Here is a 27,604-nt window from a genome sequence, read left to right as displayed (position 1 = left end):
AATTGAGTAATTCAGGGAAAAAAGGTGGAAGGATAGAGCGAAGGAAAGGAAGGAAAAAGGAAAGATGGAAGGATAAAAGGGTAAAAGGGAAGGATAAAAGGAGAAAGGGAGAGGGAAGGAGGGAGGAAAGAAAGAGGGAAGGAAATCGAGTAATTCAGGGCAAAAAGGTGGAAGGATAGAGAGAAGAAGGGAAGGGGAAAGGAAAGAGAAGGAAGGAAAGACAAAAGGGTAGAAGGGAAGGATGGAAGGAGAAAGAGAGCGAGGGAAGGAGGGTGGAAAGAGGGAAGGAATTGAGTAATTTGGGGCAAAAAGGTGGAAGGACAGAGAGAAGGAAGGGAAGGAAAAAGGAAAGAGAGAAGGAAGGATGAAAGGGTAGAAGGGAGGAATGGAAGGAGAAAGAGGGAGAGAGGGAAAGAAGGAGGAAAGAGGGAAGGGATTGAGTAATTCAGGGCAAAAAGGTGGAAGGATAGAGAGAAGGAAGGGAAGGAGAAAGGGAAGAGAGAAGGAAGGAAGGAAGGAAGGAAGGAAGGAAGGAAGGAAGGAAGGAAGGAGAGAGAGGGAAGGTAGGAGGGAGGGAGAAAGAGAGAGGGAAGGAGGAAGGATGGGAAGATAGGATAGTGAGAGGGAGGGCCTGAGAAAAGATCCCAAGGGGCCACCTCCGGGCCCCGGGCCTGGGTTTGCCCATACCTGCTGGGGTAGATGCCCCCCGGGTTAGTGGCAGACCCTCGATTGGCTCAATTCGTCCCTCTCTTCCCTCCCTCCAACCTGAGGAGGGACCCACTTCAGTGCCCTGTCTCTTTAGGCTCCAGATCCACCCAGTTCTCCGCCAGCCTTCCCAAAGCAGGCAGTCCTTTGCCAGACTGCAGAAGCCAAGCGGCCACGGCGCAGGACTCCTGGAGAGGGACGGGGCTCCTTCTTCCCCGCCTCCCCGCCTCCCTCCCGGGCTCATTCCTCGGGAAACGAGGGGCAGGAAAGACCCGAAAGGAGAAGGCATTGGAAGCCCCGGCTGGAGGCAAAGACTTTGCGCAAAAGCCGCCAGAGGCATTGGGGCGAGTGCGCGCCGGAGAGACGCGCGTGTCGGCTTTCCCACCTCCCTTCCTCCGACAATTCTTCTTCCCCGGAGCAAGAAGAGGACTCCCCTCTTCCTCGTGGGAGTGGATTCGGGAGGATTGAGGAGGCAAAGAAGAGCCCGCCAGGCAGAAACCATGACGAGGGCGTTGGGGCGCAATTGTGCCGACCTTCTGAAGATGGGGAAAAGGAGCCAAAGGGGCTCCAGGGCTCCAGGCCTGCAGGGCGGGTGGCCAAGGGCTGCTGGTGGCCCCTTTGGCCAATAGCGAGAGGAAGAGGCGGAGGAGGAGGAGGAGGAGAAGCCAGGCAGAGGCGCCGAGAGAGTGCCAAGGATCGGCTGGGAGAGAAAGGAGAGCAGCCAGAGCAGAAGCCGAAAAGCCTCCAAGGGGCGAAGGGAGGCAGACCCGGACCTAGCCATGGTGCCTTCACACTTTGGGGTCTTCTAGGCGAGGATGAGAAAGGCTGGCCTCGCTTTCCCCCAACTGGGATCCGTGCGGAGCTTCCTTAGGATCCAAGCGCAGGACTCGCGGGGTTTTGATTGGCTCTCCTCTCCGGTTTAGAGGATCCCTTTCTCTCTCTCTCTCTCTCTCTCTCTTTCTTTCTCTCCGCCTCAAGCAGCTGGTCCACCCACTGGATCGCGTCCAGAGCCTTCTCATCCCTGTTTAGGAGGACTCTTCTTTCCTTCTTCTGCTGCTCCAGGCGCCGGAGGAAAGTCCCAAGGCTTCCAAGACCAGCACGAGGTAATATCACTGAATCCCACCCTTCGATTTTCATATCAGGGAAAGAGAAGAGGAAGGGATGGGGAAAGCACGGGGGGTTTCTCTGGAGAGCACCCAAAAGGGTTTGCTCAAGCAAAGCAGATAGATCAGGCATGGGCAAAGTTGGACCCTCCAGGGGCTTTGGACTCCAACTCCCACTATTCCTAACATCCTCAGGCACTGAAGAGCCTTGCAGTTTCAAAGCTTAGCTGCTCCCTGCCTGGGGGAATCCTTTGATGGGAGGTGTTAACTGGCCCTGATTGTTTAATGTCTGGACAAGTCTACATAGGGATCACCAAACGCTTAAGCGGCTGAGGGGGGAAAGGAAAGGGCATGAGGATGTTAGGAATGGTGGGAGTTGGAGTCCAAAGCACCTGGAGGGTCCAAGTTTGACCATGCCTGAGTTAGATAGAGATAGAGATAGAGCTATAGATATGGCCCAAAGCACCTGGAGGATCCCAGTTTGCTCATTCCTGATAATAGATAGAGATAGAGATAGATCAGTGTTTCTCAACCTTCCTAATGCCAGGACCCCTTGATACAGTTCCTCATGTTGTAGTGACCCCCCCCCCCAACCATAAAATTATTTTCCTTGCTACTTCATAACTGTCATTTTGCTATTGTTATTAATTGTCACGTAAATATCCGATATGCAGGGTGTATTTTCATTTACTGGACCAAATTTGGCACAAATACCTGATATGCCCAAATTTGAATACTGGTGGGGTTGGGGGGGGGGGATTGATTTTGTCTTTTGGGAGTTGTAGTTGCTGGGATTTATAGTTCACCTACCATCAAAGAGCATTCTGAACTCCACCAAGGATGGAATTGAACAAAACTTGGCACACAGAACTCCCATGACCAACAGAAAATATTGGAAGGGTTTGGTGGGCATTGACTTTGAGTTTCGGAGTTGTAGTTCACCTGCATCCAGGAAGCACTGTGGACTCAAACAGTGATGGATCTAGACCACACTTGGCACAGATACTCAATATGCCCAAATGTGAACGCTGGTGGAGTTTGGGGAAAATAGACCTTTACATTTGGGAGTTGTAGTTGCTGGGATTTATAGTTCACCTACAATCAAAGAGAATTCTGAACCCCCTCAACCATAATGTTGGGCCAAACGTCTCAAGTGGAATGCCCATGACCAACAGATGGGCGTTCTCAGATAGAACGCCATGACTGACACTCCCTCATGACCCTCCCAGGGGTCCTGACCCCCAGGTTGAGAAATGCTGGGATAGATAGATGGCCCAAGACTGTGTTGATGAGCTCCTTGTGAGGATGGAGAGGTCCTCATGAAAGTAGGGCTATTTGGTACCAAGGTGGCTCTTGGTCACCAAGCATTCAGATTTGGTGATTCTTTGCAAACTTGGACAGCCACTAAAATGTGGTTGTTCCTTATCCTTATGTGTTGTCGAAGGCTTTCATGGCTGGAATTGCTAGGCTGCTGTGAATTTTCCTGGGCTGTCTCGTTATGTTCCAAAAGCATTCTCTCCTTATATTTTGCCCACATCTATCTATGGCAGGCTTCCTCAGAGGTTGTGAGGTCTGTTGGAAACTAGGCAAGTGGGGTTTATGTATCTGTGGAATAATGTCCAAGGTGGGAGAAAGAACTATTGTCTGTTAGAAGCAGACGAGAGTTGCATTTGGCCAGCTTGATTAGCACCAAATAGCCTTGCAGCTTCAAAGCATGGCTGCTTCTTGCCTGAGGTTTATATATCTGTGGAATTATGTTCAGGGTGGGAGAAAGCACTCTGTCTTCTTGAGGCAAGTGTGAATGTTGCACTTGGCCAGATTGATTACCACGGAATAGCCTTGAGGCTTCAAAGACTGACTGATTCCTGCTTGGGGGAATCCTTTGTTGGGAGGTGATTAGCTGGCCCTGATTTTTATGCCTGGACAAGTCTGCATAGGGAACCATCAAACTCAGGAAACTCACAGCAACCCAATTATCCTTATGTATATTCAAAAGTAAAGAGAAAGGTGTGTGCATAAAAAACCCTTGAGATTTCACCAAATCCATCTGGTGAATGTGGTTACCCACCAAAGGTGGCACATCCCTTGAAATATTTAGGATCCAATTCAAAAGCGAGTGAGTATTTCTGTGTTTTTATTTGGTGGGATTGGGAGTGGACAAGTAGGTTGGGAGCAGCAGAATTCAATACAGAAGTGGCCAAAATGAGGCTCTTCCTTGCTGGGACCAGGAGTGGCCAGCAGTCCAGATTGCTTCTCCTTACCTACCTGGTAAAAGGAAATTATTTGAGAGTGGCCGCTGAGTCCCTTCAGAGAGAGAGGGCGGATTATAAATAGATGATGATGATGATTATTATTATTATTATGAAGCCCCCAGTGGTGCAATGGGTTAAACCCTTGTGCCGGCAGGACTGCTGACTGAAAGGTTGGTGATTTGAATCCGGGGAGCAGGGTGAGCTCCCATCTGTCAGCTCCAGCTTCTCATGCAGGTACATGAGAGAAGCCTCTCACAGGATGGTAACAGAGCCAAACGTCCCCTGGGCAATGTCCTTGTAGACGGCCAATTCTCCCACACCAGATGTGACTTGCAGTTTCTCAAGTTGCTCCTGACATGAAAAAAATATTATTATTATTATAGAACCCTTATTTGAGAATCATATTATCTGTGCCACCCATGAAATCTAGCCTTCTCTCTCTCTCTCTCTCTCTCTCTTTCTCTATCTCATGTGCTCTATGTGCAGAGAGATACAGATCCTTTCCCCAACTTGGCACCCTGTAGATGTGTTTGTACTGCAATCCCCATCACACCATCCAGTGTGTCTTGCGGACAATGGGGTTAGTAGTCCTGCATATTTGAGGGAGCCGTGTCAATGAACATCTATCTCCACACACTGCTTCTACACACACTGCTTCCTCCTCCTGCTTCTCGGTCTGTGCTGCATGCTTTGGGCTCCTGCTGGAAGACGAATTCAGCCGTCTTGGTTGCCTTCTCTCACATTTTCAGAAGACTTGTCAAGTGAGAACCTGGCTCTGGGGTCAAGCCTTTGGAGAGTAATCTATAGTGCAATAATAGCCTTGAAATATGTGCAATTGATCTTTGGAATGGCCCCGGATTATGATTGAGGATGGCATGATTTCAGTAGTGAATGCAATATTATATATGTTTTAATGTGCATTTAATTTTATTTTTTTAACTTAAGTGTATTCTAACTGGGCTGTTGTAGGTTTTTTTGGGCTATATGGCCATGTTCTAGAGGCATTTTCTCCTGACGTTTTGCCTGCATCTATGGCAAGCATCCTCAGAGGTAGTGAGGTCTACCTCACTACCTCTGAAGATGCTTGCCATAGATGCAGGTGAAACGTCAGGAGAGAATGCCTCTAGAACATGGCCATATAACCCAAAAAACCCCCCTACAGCAACCCAGTGTATTCTAACTGTTTGTTATCCAATGGCATTGATTAGTTTCCATATATAAAGCCGCCTTCGGGGTAGAGAAAAGGCTGGATATAAATAGAGTAAATAAATAAATATAAAGAAATCCGTTTGCCTGACTGACCCAGTGGCAGATCCTTCCCATTCTGAGTGCCTTCTTTGCTGCAGTGCATTGAGCCTGGGCAAAAGGGTTCCCCATTCCCTGCCTGCACACCATGTGCTAAACTGAGCCTTGGTTGCCTTTTGTCTCTTGCCCTCTTCCACCACTACTGAAAACCCTGCAATTATGGTTGAATGCCAAAAGCTGACCCAGGTTCAGCAGAGATTGGCAGCCGTACAATTGGTGTCTCGGTCCAACCCGGGCTCAGAGAATTGTATGAATGAAGGAGCCCTGGTGAGTGGGGAACAGGTGGGCACGTGCTGCCGGCCAGCGAGAGGAGGATGTGGCAGGGAGGAGTGGAAGGATGGGGAAACTTCCTGGCCAGCTTGCAGGATGCCTGCATTGTAGTCTCTGAACAGACTCTTTGTGCTGATTCGATTAAATGCCTCTGGCAGAGTTAACTAGAGCAATGTACAAGGCAGCAAACACAGAGAGCAGAGGAGAGAATGCACGGGAGAGGGAACATGCTTCGCGTAAGATGCCATTGCCATGTGGCAAGCGAGCTCGGCAATAACGTTTCGAGTGGGTCATTTTCCATCAGTGCCATTGTGAAAGCTTCACCATGTACAAATCAGCCTCATTTGCAATGCTCAAGCGGGCAGATAGGATGGCAGGTGGATCCCCTGTGTTTTGACACAGCGCAACCTTTCCAAACTTAGCACTCTCCTACTGGATGTGTCGGATCATAACTCCTGTCATCCTCAAGAAGCCAGGATGTTGGCTGGAGATGATTGGAACTGTGGTGCTTCGTTGGCATGGATGCCAGTTTGGGTAAGGCTGCGATCACTCTTACTTGTATTGTTGGAGGCTTTCATGGCTGGAATCACTAAGTTGCTGTGAATTATGCAGGCTGTAGGGCCATTTTCCAGAAGCATTATCTCCTGACATTTCACCTACATCTATGACAGGCATCCTCAGAGGTTGTGAGGTCTGTTGGAAACTAGGAAAATGGGTTTAGATATCTGTGGAATGTCCGGGGTGGGAGAAAGAACTATTGTCTGTTGGAGGCAAGTGTGAATGTTGCAACTGACCACCTTGATTAGCATTGAATGGCATTGCAGCTTCAAAGCCTGGCTAATTCCTGCCTTGGAGAATCCTGTGAGTTTTCCGGGCTGTTTGGCCATGTCCCAGAAGCATTCTCTCCTGACATTTTACCTACATCTATGACAGGCATCCTCAGAGGATGTGAGGTCTGTTGGAAACTAGGAAAATGGGTTTAGATATCTGTGGAATGTCCAGGGTGGGAGAAAGAACTCTTGTCTGTTGGAGGCAAGTATGAATGTTGTAACTGACCACTTTAATTAGCATTGAATGGCCTTGCAGCTTCAAAGCCTGGCTGATTCCTGCCTGGGAGAACCCTGTGAGTTTTCCGGGTTGTATGGCCATGTTCCAGAAGCATTCTCTCCTGATGTTTCACCTGCATCTATGGCAGGCATTCTCAGAGGTTGTGAGGTCTGTTGGAAGCTAGGCAAGTGGAGTTTATATATCTGTGGAATGTCCAGGGTGGGAGAAAGAAGTCATCTCTGTTTGAGGCAAGTGTGAATGTTGCAACTGACCACCTTGATTAGTATTGAATGGCCTTGCAGCTTCAAAGCCTGGCTGATTCCTGCCTGGGAGAATCCTATGAGTTTTCCGGGCTGTTTGGCCATGTTCCAGAAGCATTCTCTCCTGACGTTTCACCTGCATCTCTGGCAGGCATCCTCAGAGTTTGTGAAGTCTGTTGGAAACTAGGAAAATTGGTTTAGATATCTGTGGAATGTCCAGGGTGGGAGAAAGAACTCTTGTCTGTTTCAGGTAGGTGTGAATATTTCAATTGGCCACCTTGATTTAATGGCCTAGCAGTTCCAAAGTGTGGCTTCCTACTGCCTGGGGGAATCCTTTGTTGGGAGGTGATTAGCTGGCCCTGACAGTTTCTTGTCTGGAATTCTCCTATTTTTTTAGTGTTGTTCTTTATTTACTGTTACTCTTACTTGGTTTATGGGGATGTGGACTCATGATGTGCTATCAGTCATTCTGTCCAAAAGGATCTGGGGATCAGTACATCCAAAGGGCATTCTTGTGCATCCCTATTATCCCTACATGAAAAGAAGCACAATGTCTCAATGATGGTATATTTCAGATGGGAAATTAGCAAGAAGAGAAGGAAGAAAGATGGGTTTGTTGATTTTGGATGCACCTATACCAGGCATGGGCAAACTTGGGCCCTCCAAGTGTTTTGGACTGGAACTCCCACCATTCCTAACAGCCTCAGGCCCTTTCCTTTTCCCCCTCAGCCGCTTAAGCGGCTGAGGGGGAAAAGGAAGGGGCCTGAGGCTGTTAGGAATGGTGGGAGTTCCAGTCCAAAACACCTGGAGAGTCCAAATTTGCCCATGCCTGACCTACACTGTAGAATGAATGCTGTTTGACACAATTTTAATGGCCAATGCTGTATACAATGGAACTGTGGGACAGTTGGAGCTGGGTTTTGGTGGGACACTAGCACTATTTGCTAGAGAAAAGAACCTATAAAACTACAACTCACATGATTCCATGCAGTGGTTCTCAACCTGGGGTCCCCAGATGTTTTTGGCCTACAACTCCCAGAAATCCTAACAGCTGGTAAACTGGCTGGGATTTCTGGGAGTTGTAGGCCAAAAACATCTGGGGACCCCAGGTTGAGAACTACTGTTCCGTAGCATTGAATCTGAGCAGCTACAATAGTGTCAAACTGCATTAATTCTACACTGTAGGTGCCTCTTCTTTGTGTAGTACTTGAACCGCACCTTTTCCCCCAGGATAATGCTAGATCTGGTGGATCATGAGAGATCTGCTGTTGCAATCACACCAGAGCTTTGTGTTATTTGGAACTCATTCCATGACTTGGTCCATTGACTGCTGTTCAGATCATTGCAGAACAGGTCCAAGGAGCTTGTGGCTTTTTGTATGTTGTCTGATGCAACAGCAACTCTTCCCACTCTTGGTATTGACCCTACTACATATTGACTGATCAGTTTAGAGTCTGGGTGGCCTCGAATTCCCAGTCCTGATTCAATCCATGACCAGGACAGGGAAGGTAGGGGATTTGCCATTCGAATGCCGATTCCCTGTGGTGAATATAATGTCTGTGCTAGCTCTAGCATTATTTTTATGCAGCCATTTAGATCTGCTTTGCTGATGTGCTCATTAACACAAATAACTTTGCTAATAACAGTGTTTGCTTCTGACTTGCCCTGAGCAAACTTAGCACTCAAATGGATTAACTCTAAAGAGGTCTAGTGGAGGGCAGGTGTGCCTGGGAGGACCCAAAGTGGGGTGCAGATCAAATAAAATAAACACACAAACACAACAGATATGAGAGAGATAGCAGTAGGCTCTTCCTAGGTCAGCTCCTGCGTTCTTTTTGTGTAGCAATTTAGATCTGCTTTGCTGATATGCTCATTAACACAAATAACTGTGCTGAGTACTTGCTCCTTACTTGCCCTGAGCAAACAGCACATTCAAATAGATCAGTGTTGCTCAACCTTCCTAATGCTATGAACCCTTAATACATTTCCTCATGTTCTGGTGACCCGCAACCATAACATTATTTTCGTTGCTACTTCATAACTGGAATTCTGCTACTGTTATGACTCGTCATGTAAATATCTGATATGCAGGATGTATTTTTATTCACTGGTCCAAATTTGACCCAAAATCCCGATATGCCCAAATTTGAATACTGGTGGGGTTGGAGTGTTATTTGGGAGTTGTGTAATTGCTGGGATTTATAGTTCACCTACAATCAAAGAGCATTCTGAACACCACCAACGATGGAACTGAACCAAACTTGGCACACAGAACTCCCATGACCAACAGAAAATATTGGAAGTGTTTGATAGGCATTGACCCTGAGTTTTGGAGTTATAGTTCACCTACATCCAGACAGCACAGTGTACTCAAACAATGATGGATCTGGACCAAACTTGCCACGAATACTCAATATGCCCAAATGTGAACACTGGTGGAGTTTCTGGAAAATAGACCTTGATATTTGGTAGTTATAGTTGCTGGGATTTATAGTTCACCTACAATCAAAGAGCATTCTGAACTCCACCAATGATGGAACTGAACCAAACTTGGCACACAGAACTCCCATGACTAACAGAAAATTCTGGAAAGGTTTGATTTTGAGTTTTGGAGTTGTAGTTCATCTACATCCAGAGAGCACTGTGGACTCAAACAATGATGGATCTGGACCAAACTTGGCAGAAATATTCAATATACCCAAATGTGAACACTTGTGGAGTTTCTGGAAAATAGACCTTGACATTTGGGAGTTGTAGTTGCTGGGATTTATAGCACATCGGCACTCAAAGAACATTCTAAGCTCCACCAACAATGAAATTGAACCAATCTTGGTGCACAGAACTCCCATGACCAACAGAAAATACTGGAAGGGTTTGGTTGGCTTTGACCTTGAGTTTTGGAGTGTTAATTTACCTACATCCAGAAAGCAGGAGGAGGGGTTTTGGTGGAAGGATTTACTATCTGTTTCCAAAAAGGAAGAAAAGGACAGACAGAGAGATCTTCAGCCTTTTCTGCCAAAGGAGTTCCTAAGACCATCAGAAATATGTGTTTTCTGATGGTCTTTGGTGACCCTTCAGAAACCCCCTTTGTGAACTCCCCAGGGGTCCTGACCCCCAGGTTAAGAAACGCTGAAATAGATGAACTTTTAAAAAAGGAGCAGCTGTGCCTTGGAGGATCAAAAGTGGAATGCAGATGTAATAAATAAAATACAAATAAATACAAACATACAGAAAGAGATGTTGACGATAGCAGTTGACTCTTCCTACATTTCTTTCCTATCTATAATGTTTTCCAGTCACTCCGATATCTCTTAAATAATCTTGAGCAGGCTACTTGATTTACTGTCAGATGCAATTTCAAAGCAGTCAGCTTTGTAACAAAGCAGTAATTTCAGATCCACCGGTGACAAGTGACGTGCGATAACAATTTAGGAGAAGTATTTGTGAGCTGATTTTCCACATTTCCATTCACTACGAAGCAATACATCTTTGCAAGGCAAGGGTGCAGCCCACACATTTCTTTTGCTAACAAGGATGAAAAATGCACCTGTAACCGAGATGTGGAAGCAGAGCACTATATTTAAAATAGGCGTTGTTTATATTGCCTTCCTCAAAATGGTGGGTCGCTTCAATATGCATTTCCATACTGCATGCTTAACTTCCAGACCAGAGATTATGAATGAGAGAGCCCTGAGATGAGGTTCAAGGCGTTCCAAATACTTTAGGCGCCTTCTCTTTGATCAGCCTTCTCTGTTCCATCTGACAGCCACACAGCTCGTCCATGGACTCCAAAACTGATTTCTCTAATCAGATTATTGGTTTTTCTAAAAAGCCTGCCCAGTCTTTTTTTGCATAAACCATTATTCCAAAATCTAGACTTTGACAAAAGGCTTCTCTTGGTTCTAAACTCAATTGGCTTGTAATGTAGATTTCCCCTAAAGCCCTAGGAAGTTATTTTCTATTTTTAAAATAATTGTTTATGCTGCTTGGGTTGTGACTCCACATGTATTAGGCAGCGTGGAAGTTTTGTAACTACCTTCAGCAGTTAAGCATGCAGAATATATTAATAATGCATTTTTATGTTTAGTTTATTTTTGTATAGGTTTCCTCTCCTCCCCCATAACCGTTAATTTTAATATAGGATCATAGAATGAAACATTTGAAAGAGACACCCAAGTTTTTTTTCAGGCCAAACCCAGTCTGTCATGCAGGAAGCAAAGCACTCCTGACTGATGGCCATCCAACCTCTGCTTAATTATTCCTAAGTTTTGAGAAATCCCGAAATCTGTCCTAGAGGACATCTATTCTGTAGGTTTAAGGCCATTTGACACCAATTTAGCTGCCATGGCTCAGTGGAAGTAGCTGAATTACAATGTTGGGAAAGTATGAAAATCTTCTGTGGTTCTCAAGAGTCATCAGTGTCAGCAGTGGAAACTTTACTGTAACACTTTAGTTCTTGAATGCCAGTTTTATTTAAGGTGCATCTAAACCAGTGGTTTCCAACCTTTTTGACTAGGGATCACTTTGACCAGGGATGACTTGACCAGGGACCACTTGAACAGGAACCACTTTGACCAGGAATCACTTGACCAGGGACCACTTGACCAAGGACCCCTTTGACTAGGGACCACTTGAACAGGAGCCACTTGAGCAGGGACCACTTTGACCAGGGACCACTTGAGCAGGGACTACTTTGACCAGAGACCCTTTGACCAGGAACCACTATGACCAGGGACCACTTGTCCAGGAACCACTATGACCAGGAACCACTTGTCCAGGGACCACTTTGACCAGGGACCACTTGTCCAGGGACCACTTTGACCAGGGACCACTTGTCCAAGGACCACTTTGACCAGGGACCACTTGACCAGGGACCATTTTGAACAGGGATCATTTTGACCAGGGACCACTCTCCAACATTAGTACCAAAAGGGCTATGAATCAGTTTTTGGTCAACTTTAGATTTGGTTTGGTTATTTGGGTTCCTGATTCAGAAAATTGTATTGGATAGACCACATCAGTTCTAGTTTCTGATACAGAACTTATGCCATCCAGTAGCTGCCATCTGCTCGCCCAGAGAAAGCCATGTTTAATAATCAAGAGCTGATGTGGTGTATCCAATGCAATTTTCTGAATCAGCATCCCAAATAACCCTAGAAACAGGCCTAAAAATGAAGACACCAAGACTCCCCCGTTTCCTGGTGACATTTGGAACGGCTCCACTCAGGAGAAGGGAGGAGGAAGAGAAGCAGCAATCAGGAGGCTTGTTGTCGCACCTTTCGTGTATAGTCAGTCTCTCCTCTCCCAACATCCTTGTTGCCTTGGCATTATAAGAGGGTTTCGCAAGATCAGTTGCTCTTGTTGCAAGAGTGTAGTAACGGTGAGGCTGCAGAGCATATTTTCCTTCTTGGGGACCACTGGTGGTCCACGAACCACAGGTTGGGAACCACTGATTTACACTGTTGAATTAATTCAGCTTGACACCACTGCCATTGTTCAGTGCTGAAATCATGGGAGTGATAGTTTGGGGAGGCACCTGTGCTATTTGGTAGAAAAAGCTTAAGATGACAAATGTTTCCATAATAGCTCTGAGTCATGGCAGGGAAAGTGGTGTCAAATGGTATTAATCCTATAGTATAGATGCACCCGTAGACAAATTTAGCTGTTCACTACTCAGACAGTCTGGTTTAGCAGATTAGAGTGTTCTTAGGAAGCACCCTCTGAACTAAATAAGACATTTTCCAGAGATGCCACCTCTGCTTAGCTTCTCTTAGTGTTAACCAGCTGTCTTTACTTGCCCATAAATACTCGTATGTGGTACACGAGGGGAAGCTATTCTTAGTCCCAATGTGAAGGCTGATTAGTCCACAGCTGTCCAGGTGTGTTTCTGTCAACGGAGGACTGAGCAGGAGAAGCAGATTGGCTCAACTTGTTCAGGCCCTGGGTCTTTGACCTGATGCTTTATTGCTTACTACTTAATGGTGTAGTGCAACTTAATACCTGGCTCTTAAAAGCCAGTTACATATAGAGGAGGCATAAATTCAGTACAGCACAAATCTATACCAATAGTGCTCCAACTTGGAGCTCTTTTCCTCATTATTTAAAAACATGGTAGGGAGAATTGAATGTAGCCAAAAACAATAAACAGAACACATACAATTTGCACTGGGTTTTTGTGCACAGAAGATCTCCTTGTGCATGAAAAACAGCACATTTCAAGTACAGTAGGGAGCATTTACACTGTAAAATCAATGCAGTTTGATGTGACTTTAACTGTCATGGCTCAATGCTATGAGACCCTGGGATCTGTAGTTTGGTGAGAGGCACTAGCACTCTTTGGCTGAGAGGTTAAAACCCTTGTAAAACTATAACTCCCAAGATTCCATAACATTGGGTTATAGTGGTGAAAGTAGTATGTGGCATAATGTAAAATAAATCACATGTAGTTCACATTTGATCAGTCCACACACTGCCTTACCAGAGAAAGAAAATATGCCACACAGATTATCTATAAAGAACAAGTAGTTTACTCATTGTAATTCAGAACAACATACTTACAATCATGTGCATCAACTCACATATCTTTTTATGAGAGATTTAAAATGGTCTTTCTTTGTCCATTCAGCAGCTCATGAAGCAAGAGCACACTCCAAACTTGTCTCTCTCTGATTCTCTCTGCAAGCACCTGTATAGCTCAAGCCTGGAAAATGTAACAGTAACCAAAAGTCCCAGGCTCAGCCAACTCCTCAGACGTAGCCCAACCATTCAGCTTTGTGCATCTTATTTTACAGCTGACACACACACACACACTGATTTCTCACATGCTCCAACATATTACCATGTGATAACTCCATTGTGAGTTTAGTCCAAACATTAACATCCCAAAATTGCTTCAGCATCTTGGATAGTGCTGTTAATGTTCAGATGAAACCCAGAAAAGATTCACAGTCCCACTGACATGGAAGCCACCAATGGTTATCTACGCTATAGAAATCATGCAGTTTGACACCACTCTAACTTCCATGGCTCAATGCTATGGAATAATGGGATTTGTAGTTTTATAAGACCTTTAGTCTTCTCTGCCAAAGAGTGCTGGTGCCTCGCCAAACGATAACTCCAAGAATTCCATAGCACTCAGCCATGGCAGTTGAAGTGGTGTCAAACTGCATTAATTCTACAGTATAGGTGAAGCCCTAGTGACAGTGTTCAGCTGTTGTATTTTGTTCTTCTTCTTCTTGAGTTCTGCTTTCCTTTGGGCATTTTCCGCTTCCATAGGCAGGTCTGTTAGCAGCATTGATCCTGGCTTCGTGTATTCGCCAGGCTATTTTCTGCCTTTGTCTGTAATCTCGGTTGTTTCTTTTGTCGCTTCCCACTTGTCTTTGCTAGTGCTCACACAGCTCCCTACATCTGCACTCGTGCATGCGATTACTCTCTCTTCTTAAGGAAATCGCTAAACAAATCCCTGATTCCCCCATCAACCATCCTCATGGCTATTGCCCTTTCCAACTAAATTTCTCGAGAGCTAGCGCTGTTTTGTGCCTAACGACCTACTGTTACGCACCTTGAGTCAGAAGTAAATCCTGCTGTGGTCAATGTGGCATTTTTTCCCCCAAATAGCAGTGCACAGAAATGCATGGCATGAGAGTCAGCTCGAATGTTCCTGGCCTTAAACAGGCCATTTTCTTTTAAGCGGAAGAGTCCTCAGCTGTAAAATGGGGACAATAATGTTCTCTATACTTTCTTAGGGATGCTGCATGGATAATGGTGGCAGAATGGTTTGATCGCAAGTAGATCACTGTTGAAATAATAATTCTGTCCATCCATTTAGTCTTCCTTTTGAAATTTGGCTTCTGAAAAAAGTTCACAGGATGTATTGTCGAAGGCTTTCATGGCCGGAATCACTGGGTTGTTGTAGGTTTTTTCGGGCTATATGACCATGTTCTAGAGGCATTCTCTCCTGACGTTTCGCCTGCATCTATGGCAAGCATTCTCAGAGGTAGTGAGGTCCTCACTACGTCTGAGGATGCTTGCCTTGGATGCAGGCGAAACGTCAGGAGAGAATGCCTCTAGAACATGGCCATATAGCCCGAAAAAACCTACAACAACCCAGTTCACAGGATGGTCCTAAAGTAATGCATTTGCTGGGGTGTATCTTTTTATTTTATTTATTTATTTCATTTCTACCCCACCCTTCTCCCCACAAAGGGGACTCAGGGCAGTCTCACATAAGCATCAATAATGCTATCAACATATACAATAAAATTTTCAATTAAAACCTTAATACTCAATTTAAACCATTATACAATAGATTAACAAATTCATTAACAATAAAATAACGTGCCACTAAAACCAAGATCCAGCCAGGTATGATATATGATGGCCTTCCAAGGGCAGTGTCCTGGCGATGGATATGTAGGTGACCGCGGACCCCTATTCTTGAGCCGCATGTTCTTCCACAGTGAGGGCATCTGTTTCCAGATGGAAGACGGTCCCGGTCAGGGTTGGCTTGATGCGTCTTCCTCTTGGCATGTTTCTCCCTTTCATCCTCCATTCATGCCTCTTTGAATTCTGCAGCACTATTGGTCACAGCTGACCTCCAATTAGAGTGCTCAATTGCCAGGGCTTCTCAGTTCTCGGTGTCTATGCCACAGTCTTTAAATCACTTTTCCTGTCCACCAACATTACGTTTTCTGTTCTTGAGTTGGAAGTATAGTAACTGCTTTAGAAGAAAGTTCAAAAAAATTTTTTTAATTGAAAACAAAATAGCATATTTGAACAGATAACAACTGTCTATTGTAGACATACATTATGATAATGTATTTCTATATTATCTATTCACATTCTTTACAGATTCATTCATATTACATTTTGTATTTTTTTTCTCTTCTCTCCTCCCATCGGCTTTCCCTACCCCTCCCACCACTTTTCTCTCTATATTTTCATTTTAAACCACGAACACAACCTTTTAAATCTTTGTACTGCTTTGGAAGGCAGTGATCGGGCATTCGGACAACATGGCCAGTCCAGTGGTGTTAATGGCGTAGGAGCATCGCTTCAATGCTAGTGGTCTTTGGTTCTTCCAGCATGCTGACATTTGTCTACCTGTCTTCCCAAGAGATTTGCAGGGTTGTTTTGGAGGCAACACTGATGGAATTGTTCCAGGAGTTGAGTGTGATGCCTATAGGCAGTCTACGTTTCACAGGCATAGAGCAGGGTTGGGAGGACAATAGCTTTATAAACAAGCACCTTGGTATCCCTACGGATGTCCTGGTCCTCAAACACTCTTTGCTTCATTCGGAAAAATGCTGCACTTGCAGAGTTCAGGCGGTGTTGTATTTCAGTGTCAATGTTGATTTTTTTTTGTGGAGAGGTGGCTGTCAAGGTAGTGGAAAAGTTCAACATTTTCTAATGTTACACAATTATGCTGTATTTCTGGCATTGCAGAAGGCTTGGCTGGTGTCTGCTGGAAGAGCACTTTGATTTTCTCACTCACAAGACAACCCAAATAAGAATGTATGTATTAGCTTTTATGTGGGAGATAAAAAGGTAAAAATAAATTATGAATATTTGAGGGAGGGGGGAATCTCAACTTCACCTATATACTGATGGTTACTAAGGTAGCAGTGACTAAGTCAGGAAAAGGATTGTGGCGGGTAGCTCAATGGAAATGTCAACCCGGCGTGCAGCTATTGTAGAAAAGGCAAATTCCTTGTTGGATATAATTAGAAGAGGTACAATAATATTCTAATTAAGTAAGATCCCTGATTCTACGAGGAATAGGTTGCCAAATGAACTACAGTTGCCTAAAACCATGGATACAACCAATTTCTATTAAATTACTTGACTTTGAATCCTGTCATACCATAGGGTTAGAATCATAGAATCATGGAGTTGGAAGAGATTTCGTGAGCCATCCAGTCCAAACCCCTGCCAAGAAGCAAGAAAATTGCCTTCAAAGCACCTCAAAAAGATGGCCAACCAGTCTCTATTTAAAAGCTTCCAAAGAAGGAGCCTCCACCACATTCCGGGGCAGAGAGTTCCACTGCTGAACAGCTCTCACAGTCAGGAAGTTACCTCTTCATATTCAGGTGGAATCTCCTTTCCTAAGTTTGAAGCCATTGTTCCATTGCATCCTAGTCTCCAGGGAAGCAGAAAACAAGCTTGCTCCCTCCTCCCTATGACTTCCCCTCACATATTTATACATGGCTATCATGTCACCTCTCAGCCTTCTCTTCTGCGGGCTAAACATGCCCAGCGCTTGAAGCTGCTCCTCATAGGGTTTCTTCTCCAGACCCTTGATCATTTTAGTCACCCTTCTCTGGGCACATTCCAGCTCGTTAACATCTCCCCTAAATTGCAGTGCCCAGAATTAGACGCAGTATTCCAGGTGTGGTCTGACAAAGGCAGAATAGAGAGGTAGCATGACTTCCCTGGATCGAGACACTAGACTCCTATTTATGCAGACAAAAATCCCATTGGCTTTTTAAGCTGCCGCATGACATTGTTGGCTCATGTTTAACTTGTTGTCCACATCAGAAGACCTCCTGGGGGGTGTAACAGAATTGCCTGGAGGGCCTGGCAAATTCCTTGAGAGACCAGGCATGGCTAAGTGAAGCCGTATTCATGAATTCTGCAATTATGCTAGTCTTACTATGCACAAACGTATGGTGAAACCACACCTTGAATACTATATTCATTTCTAACCACCAAACCTATTTAAAAGATACTATAGAACTAGAAAAGGTACAAAAAGAACAACCAAAATGATCAAGGAACTGGAGTAATTGCCCTTTGAGGAAAGATTACAACTACTTCATTTGGGAGGAAGAGGTTGGTTGAGGGAGACAGTATGAAGAAGAATAGAATTATGGATAGAAAGTAGGTAGGGAGAGGCATCTCTCCCTCTTTTGCTGCTAAGGCCACTTAAATCCTCTCTAGATGAATTATTATTTCTCTCATCTCTCAGGACCCGCTGGCTGAAAACTCTTGTTCAGCAACATCTGGAAGAGCACCGGTTCCGAAGTATTATCTTGTGGATGCTGTTGTTCTGTTGTCCATTGATGAATATTGATTGTTGTGATTTTCATGGTTTTGATTACTGTGTTGACTATAAATAGCCGTATTGTTTTCTTTTATGATTATGTCTTTCGGTTCCTTGAGCACTATTGTTAGCAACAAGACATGAGAAATGTGTTCTGAAACCTTGAGGGAAGCTTCCATGAATAGGAGAGGTTCTCCTTTGAAGTTGATTACTATCCTCACATAGAAAGTGGTGAAGGAAAGACTGGAGCATTTCCACACTGCTGTCTTTTAATGCATATAGAGCAGTGTTTCTCAACCTTCCCAATGCCACGACCCCTTAATACAGTTTCTCATGTTGTGGTGAACCGCAATCATAAAATTATTTTCGTTGCTTCTTCGTAATGTTGCTACTGTTATGATCGTAATGTAAATATCTGATATGCAGGATGTAATTTCATTCACTGGACCAAATTTGGCACAAATACCTGATACGCCCAAATTTGAATACTGGTGGGGTTGGGGGGGATTAATTTTCTCACTTTGGGAGTTGTAGTTGCTGGGATTTATAGTTCACCTACAATCAAAGAGCATTCTGAACTCCACCAACGATGGAATTGAACCAAACTTGGCACACACACCTCCCATGACCAACAGAAAATACTGGAACCATTTGGTGGGCATTGACCTTGAGTTTTGGAGTTGTAGTTTACCTACATCTAGAGAGCACGGTGGACTCAAACAATGATGGATCTGGACCAAACTTGGCCAAATGTGAACAGTGGTTGAGTTTGGGGAAAATAGACCTTGACATTTGGGAGTTGTAGTTGCTGGGATTTATAGTTCACCTACAATCAAAGAGCATTCTGAACCCCACAAACAATAGAATTGGGCAAAGCTTCCCACACAGAACTCCCATAACTATAGTGTTTTCTGATGGTCCCTCTGATACCCCCTCATGACCCCCCCCCCCCCCCAGGGGTCCCAATCTCCAGGTTGAGAAATGTTGATATAGAGCATATGCATGAAGAAAATGCCCAAAAGGAGCTTGTTTCATGAGTAGGGCTTGCACACTCTAGAAGTAATGTGAATCACAGAGACATAGGAAATCATGTTGACATATCCGTTGAGTCCCATATTGAAATGGATTGTCATCAACCCGCTAAGTTTTCAGCCAGGGATTTTTTTTCCAGCCCTCCATGTCCCAAAACACGCTGATGACTAAATCTGTGACCTTCAGAATGCAAGGAATGTGCTCCATCCTTGAAGTACAGTCAGGATAGGATCAAAACATCTTGTTACCTGAGATTAAGGTTGGGATTGTACCTCTACTCCATGTGGAGAAGCTAACTGGACCAATGATTGGAGTTTACATCAGTATTGATGATGGAACATCAATACTCAAAAGGCTCCAAATCCTGTCTGACTTTGGCAGGTAAACAGGCCTAGTTAGTATTTAGACGGGAGACCACTAATGAATAGTATGTTCTGTAGGCTACATTTCAGAAGAAGGAACTGGCAAAACACTCCCCGAGTATTCCTTGCCTAAGAAAACCCAATTAAATTCATGGGGTTGACATAAATCAACAGGTGATGTGAAGGCACACACACATATAGACACACATATTGATGATGGCATGGTATCCTCCATCTCCACTGAGGAACATGAGTTGTTTGGAGATGTTCAGTCAAGGAGGAGTTGACTGTCAAGAGAGGACAGGATTTAATGTATTGTTGAAGGCATTCATGGCTGGAATCACCGGGTTGTTGTGAGCTTTCCAGGCTGTATGACTATGTTCCAGAAGCATTCTCTCCTGACATTTCACCTGCATCTATGGCAAGCATCCTCAGAGGTTGTGAGGTCTGTTGGAAACTAGGAAAATTGGGTTTATATATCTGTAGAAGGTCCAGGGTGGGAGTAAGAACTCTTGTCTGCTTGAGGTAGGTGTTAATGTTGCAATTGACCACCTTGATTATCATTTAATGGCCTAGCAATTTCAAGGTCTGGCTTCTTACTGGCTGAGGGAATCCTTTGTTGGGAGGTACACTCTGCAGGAGTCTACCGTATGCCATGCAGCTGTGGACAAGTCTCCATAGGGACCACCAAATGCAGCTCAGACACGAATCAAGGAATATAAAAGGCATTGCAGACAACAGAAAGGAGGAAACTATGAAAATGAACCCAATCTGGCTACCAGTATTTAAAAAACTCTAAAATCATAACAGTAAATAAAGGACAACACTCAAAAACGGGGAAATTCCTGACATGAAACAATCAGGGCCAGCTAATCACCTCCCAACAAAGGATTCCCCTGGCAGGAATCAGCCAGACTTTGAAGCTGCAAGCCCATTCAGTGCTAATCAAGGTGGCCAATTGCAACATTCACACTTGCCTAAAGCAGACAAGAGTTATTTCTCCCATCCTAAACATTCCACAGATATATAAACCCCATTTTCTTAGTTTCCAACAAACCTCACAACCTGTGGGGATGCCTGCCATAGATGTACGTGAAATGTCAGGAGAGAATGCTTCTGGAACATGGCCATAAAGCCTGGAAAACTCACAACAACCCAATTGAGGATTTTACAAAGCTCTTACTGCAGTATTTGGCTGCCTTACTTTGGCTAATAGGCATGCTGACTCTCCCTTATAATACTAAGCTAATCATGTTCTTTCAGGGGGAAAAGAAGACTAAATAATATTGTTGTTGGGCAGGGCATAGGTCGCGACAGCACCAAAGCGATGAACTGTTGGTGGAAAATTATAATTAAGGATTCAACTGAATGCTGATCCTTTTCAGTAAGCCCAATCTACTCCATTTTGTCAATATCTAACCTCTCCCCGTGGCCTGCATTGTTTGCTGAGCTCTGTCGTTTGCATGATGCTAAAAATGCTGTAACTGCAAGATTGCGTGCTCAGGGCCAACAACCAGATGTTATGATTATATATAGTGCCAGACCCTGAGAAACATCCTCATCAACAAGAAGTCCTAAAAAAACTTTTGTACTGGTCACATTATCCTCAGATAAGGATTACAATGTATGTATTAGCTATTGCTTATGCACACTTTGTTGTTGTCTATGTAACTCTGAAATACTGATGGTTGAAATAAACTGAAGACCGACAGGTCGGAGGTTTGAATCCGGGCAGAGTACGGATGAGCTCCCTTTGTCAGTTCCAGCTCCTCATGCAGGGACATGAGAAAAGCCTCTAACAAGGATGGTAAAACATCAAAAAATTATTTATTTATTTATTTATTTATTTCCTATATTTATACCAGAGCCCCCGATGGCGCAGTGGGCTAAACCACTGAGCTGCTGAACTTGTTGACCGAAAGGTCGCAGGTTCGAATCTGGGGAGCGGCATGAGCTTCTGCTGTCAGCTCCAGCTTCTGCCAGCCTAGCAGTTCAAAAACATGCAAATGTGAGTAGATCAATAGGTACCGCTCTGGCGGGAAGGTAATGGTGCTCCATGCAGCCATGCTGGCCACATGACCTTGGAGGTGTCTGTGGACAACGCTGGCTCTTTGGCTTAGAAATAAGAGATGAGCACCAACTCCTAGTGTCAGACACGACTGGACTTAATGTCAGGGGAAACCTTTACCTTTACTATATTTATACCCCACCCTTCTCACCCCCCTGGGGGGGGGGGACTCAGGGCACCATACAATGCCAGCATCATAAAACATTCAACAATACATTAAAAATATTAAAACAATAGATTAAAACAATAGATTAAAACACACCTATTAAAATAAGAATCCAAAATCCAAGTCCGGGTCAATTAATTGTCACGAGTTGCTTAAGTCTTCTTTCATTTGCTGCCATTCACAGGTCGAACGCTTGGTCTCATAGCCAAGTCTTAAGTTTCTAAAGGACAGGAGGGAGGTAGTCAGTCTGATGTCCCTGGGAAGAGCGTTCCACAGATGGGGGGCCGCTGCTGAGAAGGCCCTGTCCCTCATCCCCAACAGTTGTGTTTGTGATCGAGAGCAGGGCCTCTCCAGATTATCTTAAATTTCATGATGGTTCGTAATAGGAGATACATTCAGACAGGTAGTCTGGGCCAGAACCATGTAGGGCTTTAAAGGTTAAAAACAGCACTTTGAATTATGCTCGGAAGCTGATTGGCAGCCAGTGGAGCTGGCGTAACAGAGGGGTCATGTGCTCCCTGTACACCGCTCCGGTGAGCAACCTGGCTGCCGACTATTGGACTAGTTGAAACTTCCGAGCAGTCTTCAAAGGCAGCCCCATGTAGAGTGTGTTGCAGTAGTCTATGTAACAAGAGTGTGGACCACCGTCAGACTTCCCAAGATACAGGAGCAGCTGGCACACAGGTTTTAATTGTGCAAAAGCTCTCCTGGTCACCACCGAGACCTGAGGTTCCAGGCTGAGCGATGAATCCAGGATCACTCCCAAGCTGTGAACCTGCGTCTTCAGGGGGAGTGTAACCCCATCCAACACAGGCTGTAACCTTATGCCCTGTTCGGTCTTTCGGCTGACCAGGAGTACCTCTGTCTTGTCTGGATTCAGTTTCAACAACTGGGCATCCCCTGGGCAACGTCCTTTCAGATGACCAATTTTCTCATACCAGAAGTGACTTGCAGTTTCTTAAGTCTCTCCTGGCATGGAAAAAAACCTGGGAAATATAGTAGGGCTAAAATTTCAGTGCTACCCAACGTTGTGGCTGCATGCAGCCTTTGCCATTTGACATTATCACTTTCAGATCTGCATTTGTGATCAACGTATGGTTTGAAAACAAGGATAAGCTCTCACCTCCTTCCTCTCCTCCTTGTTTAGCCACTTAGCATTTTGTTCCTCTCTCATGCTGTTCTCTATTATTGCACAGCTCAGTCTTTCCCTCTCTCTGCTAATATCTCTCTGGAACATGGGTTTCTCATCGCGGCAAAAGCGCTCATCCTTGGCATTTGAAAGATCAACTTCGCAGAAGCCTTAACAAATCTCACCACCCCAACTTTCCCAATATCGTGTGCAGCTAATAAAAGTGTGAGAGCCATAGGCACTGACGATATCATGGTTTTGCCTTTGACATCTGCAGGAACGCGGATGAACAACCTGATCTTTAGTACATCTGTGTTTCAAAAGTCATTTCGCTCAGTAGGATGAGGTCCCATTTTCAGCAGCTCATGGCTTGAATGGTTTGATGTGCAAAGCAAGCTGTGATGTTACTTCCTTTGTTCCCAAATGTTGATGCTAGCAGTTCAGGAGCACTGCTTTCCCATCTTTACCTTCTTATTTTTATGTTTACTAAGAAACAGCTGGATTTCTGTCACTGAATAACAATTGCCAGGTATTCCTAGAACAAGAGTAGGGTACTTGTGGACTTCCAGATGTTGTTGTGCTTCAGCTCCCAACACCTCAAACTATTTGTCATGCTGGATTGGGCAAAAGGGAGCTCAATAATGTTCAAAAGGTGTAACGTTCCCTTTCCAGATACCTGGAAAAGTTGTCTTTTGAACTATAATTCTTTAAATCCTCTAATCAACGATAATGCTGGCTGAGGAGTCTGGGAATCGTAGCTCCCAAAAGGTAACTTTAGACAGCTCTGCCCTATTGTAGAGAAAGCAGGTCTAGATACCCAAAGAGAGTTTGAGGTTAATCAGGGGCATATTTTTGTGTGGAAAAATGTGATCTGTATTTTGCTGTGAGTTTTCTGGGCAGTCTGGCCATGTTCCAGAAGCATTCTCTCCCGATGTTTCACTCACATATATGGTAGGCCTCCTCAGAGGTTGTGAGGTCTGTTGGAAACTAGGTAAGTAGGGTTTATGTATCTTTGGAATGTCCAGGATGGGAGAAAGAGCTCTTGTCTGTTTGAGATAGGTGTGAATGTTGCAATTGACCACCTTGATTAGCATTTAATGGTCTTGCAGTTTCAAGGTCTGGCTTCTTACTGCCTGGGGAATCCTTTGTTGGGAGATGATTAGCTGGCCCTGATTGTTTCTTGTCTGGAATTCCCCTGTTTTTCAGTGTTGTTCTTTGTGTACTATTATAATTTTAGAGTTTTTTAAAATACTGGTAGCCAGAGTTTGTTCATTTCCATGATTTCTTCCTTTCTGTTGAAATTGTCCACATGCTTGTGGATTTCAATGGCTTCTTTGTATAGCTTGACATAGCAGTTGTTAGTGTGGTCCAGCATTTCTGTGTTTTCAAATAATATGTTCTTTCCAGGATGGTTCATCAAGTACTCTGCTATGGGTCACCTTTCTGGTTGAAGTAGTCTGCAGTGACTTTTATGTTCCTTGTTTCGTGTTCGGTGGTTCCTATGGAGGCTTGTCCACAGCTGCATGGTATCTGTATTTTGCTATGAGTTTTCTGGGCTGTCTGTCAATGTTCCAGAAGCATTCCCTCCTGATGTTTCACCCACATCTATGGCAGGCCTCCCCAAAGGTTGTGAGGTCTGTTGGAAACTAGGCAAGTGGGGTTTATGTCTGTGGAATCATGTCTGGGGTGGGAGAAAGAACTCTTTGTCTGCTTGAGCCAAGTGTGAATGTTGCACTCAGACTCATAGAATCACAGAATTGGAAGAGACTTTGTGGGCCATCCTGTTCAACCCCTGGCCAAGAAGCAGGAAAATTACATTCAGAGCTCCCTCGACAGATTGCCATCGTTTCTCCTGCATCTATGGCAGACATCTTCAGATGTTGCAAGGTCTCTTGGAAACTAGGCAAGTGAGGTTTTTGTATCTGTGGAATGTCCAGGGTGGGAGAAAGAACTCTTGTCTGCTTGAGAAACATGTGAATGTTGCAATTGACCACCTTGATTAGCATTGAATGTCCTTGTAGCTTCAAAGTCTGGCTGCTTCCTGCCTGGAGGATCCTTTGTTGGATGTCAGACTACACAGAGAATCCATTGAAATCCACAAGCATGTGGGCAATTTCAACAGAAAGCAGGAAATCATGAAAAAGAACAAAATCTGTCTACCAATATTAAAAGAATTTGGAATTCAGGACAGTAAATAAAAAACAACACTCACAAAACTGGGGAATTCCATACATGAAACAATCAGGGCCAGCTAGATCCTAAATACTGCAGGGGATATACCACCTTTGGTAGGTAACCACATTCACCAGATGATTTGGTGAAATCTCAAGGGTTTTTACGCACATATCTTTCCCTTTACTTTTTGGACATACCATACATAAGGATAATTGGGTTGTTGTGAGTTTTCTGCATTTGGTAGTCCCTATGTAAACTTGTCCAGACATGAAACAGTCAGGGCCAGCTAACACCTACCAACTAAGGATTCCTCCAGACAGGAAGCAGCCAGGCTTTGAAGCTGCAAGGCTATTCAGTACTAATCAAGCTGGCCAAGTGCCACAAGTGTTTCATCTTTTGGATGTCTTCCTGATCTTGAATGAACTGGGACTAGAGTGGAAAACTCTCAACCTGAGGCTTTGGAGAGGATCTTTGGAGGTGTGAAATTGATTACTGTACCCGTACCCTTTTTTCTGGACAAAGGGAAAGGAGAATGCCTGCCTGAACACATGGAAATATAACTTTGCTAGGAGAGATGTGGTACCAACTATAGCTGCACAGAGAGAGTAGTACTGTACTAGCAAGGTGTTCTTCGGAGAAAGCTATCTTCCATTATGATTTCATCACTGAGGATTCCCCAATGAGCTCTAAGATCCTCCTGAATACAATTTAAGAAGTGATAGTTAAGAGTCATCTTGGATTCTATCATTCAGTACTTAACATTGATCAAGGATGTCACTTTCCTTCCCATTCACATGCATGTGTCCTTGGAGAGGCCTTATCTACAGAAGAATCTCAGATGCAGTGCAATTAGGCTAGAAAAAAGACCCGCTCATATAAGAAACCCACAAGCGGTACTTAACAAAATACTTTGCTGCCTTATCCTGGGAAGGTTATTCAGAGGATTTCAGCTCCCCAATTTCCCCAGCCAGAGTGATGAACAAAGACTCTAGATGTTGTAATCCAAAACCATAACTTTTTCAAGTTAGAGATGGCATCCTATTAAACAGCTAGGATGCCATGAGTTATGGTTTTGTCCTCATTACTTTTTCCTACTCGTTCACAATATCCCTCCAAACCCTACTTAAAATCTACGTAGCTCTACAAGGTGGTGAAGGATGATAGATCTAGCTACTTCCCACTAGAGTGATGGTGCAACAAGAAGTTGTAATAAGACCCCATAGAGATCCTTGCTTCTGCTAGATCAGTGGTTCACAACCTTACTAATGCTGCGACCCCTTAATACAACTTCTCATGTTGTGGTGACCCCCCCAAACCATAAAATTATTTTGTTTTTACTTCATAACTGTAATTTTGCTGCTGTCATGAATCATAACACTATGATTCATAACAGTATTTCGGTCAGCAAGTTCATAACAGTATGAATCATACTGTTATGAACTTACTGACTGAAAGGTCACAGGTTTGAATCCAGGGAGTGGGGCAAGCTCCCACTGTTAGCCCAAGTTTCTGCCAACCTAGAAGTTCGAAAACAGGCAAATGTGAGTAGATCAATAGGTACCACTCTGGCGGGAAGGTAACGGTCATGCCGGTCGCATGACCTTGGAGATGTCTACGGACAATGCCGGCTCTTCGGCTTAGAAATGGAGATGAGCACCAATCCCCAGAGTTGGACACAACTGGACTTAATGTCAGGGAAAACCTTTACCTTTACCTATGAATAATCATGTAAATATCTGATATTTATTTATTTATTTATTTACTAGCCGTCCCCTGCCATGCATTGCTGTGGCTCAGTCTATATATGTGTGTTTTGTATGTTTATATATGTGTATGTGTGTGTATATATTTGTGTATATGTGTATATATGTGTATTTGTGTATATACGTGGTTTTGCACGTGCATTGTAATGTATTTTTTGTTTTTTGGCTTTTAAAATCTCTTCCAGTGTTTTTTATGAGTGACGGTCACTCGTTGGCCTGATAGGTGTATTGTGTCCAAATTTGGTGTCAAATTTGTCCAGTGGTTTTTGAGTTATGTTAATCCCACAAACAAACATTACATTTTATTTATATAGATTTATTTCACATATTTGTATCCTGTCCTTTTCATCCCCGGAGGGGGACTCAGTGCAGCTTCACAACAGGCATTCATTCAGTGCCAACAACAGTAATAAATTATAAACACAATCAAAACAATTTGTTAATGGTTTAAAATTACTAAAACATTGTTTAAATTATGCAGATTTTAAATCATAGTCCACGTCAGTCCATTGTCATTCACACAAATTGGGTCTCATTCTAAATCGCTGTCTCTATTGTTCGAACGCTAGGTCCCATAACCAAGTTTTGAGTTTCATTCTCAAGGATAAGAGGGAGAGGGCCAATCTAATGTCACTATGTAGAGAGTTCCACAGGTGAGGGACCACCACTGAGAAGGCCCTGTCTCTCATCTCCACCAGTCACGTTTGCGATGATGGTGGGACGAAGAGCAGGGCCTCTCCCGTCAATCTTAGACTTTGTGATGGTTCATAGCAGGAGATACATTCAGACAGGTAAGCTGGGCCTGATATACAGGATGTATTTTCATTCACTGGACCAAATTTGGTACAAATACCCGATACGCCCAAATTTGACTATTGGTGGGGTTGGAGGGGATTGATTTTGTCATCTGGGAGTTGTAGTTGCTG

General features: G+C 44.2%; 1 protein-coding gene across 1 annotated transcript in view; it reads left to right on the top strand.

Moving 5' to 3' along the window:
* Window positions 1–650: 650 nt before the first annotated feature.
* The window catches only part of LOC132761516 (transmembrane protein 121-like), a 33,956-nt gene continuing 7,002 nt past the window's right edge, over window positions 651–27,604 (top strand). The window contains exon 1 of the mRNA XM_060754455.2: window positions 651–1,808. The gene's annotated coding sequence lies outside the window, so the exon portion shown is untranslated. The remainder of the gene's footprint in view (window positions 1,809–27,604) is intronic.

This window comes from Anolis sagrei, chromosome 1, assembly GCF_037176765.1.
Source record: "Anolis sagrei isolate rAnoSag1 chromosome 1, rAnoSag1.mat, whole genome shotgun sequence".
Classification (NCBI taxonomy): domain Eukaryota; kingdom Metazoa; phylum Chordata; class Lepidosauria; order Squamata; family Dactyloidae; genus Anolis; species Anolis sagrei.
Note: the sequence above shows the minus strand (reverse complement) of the source record. Positions and strands in the feature narration are given on the sequence as shown.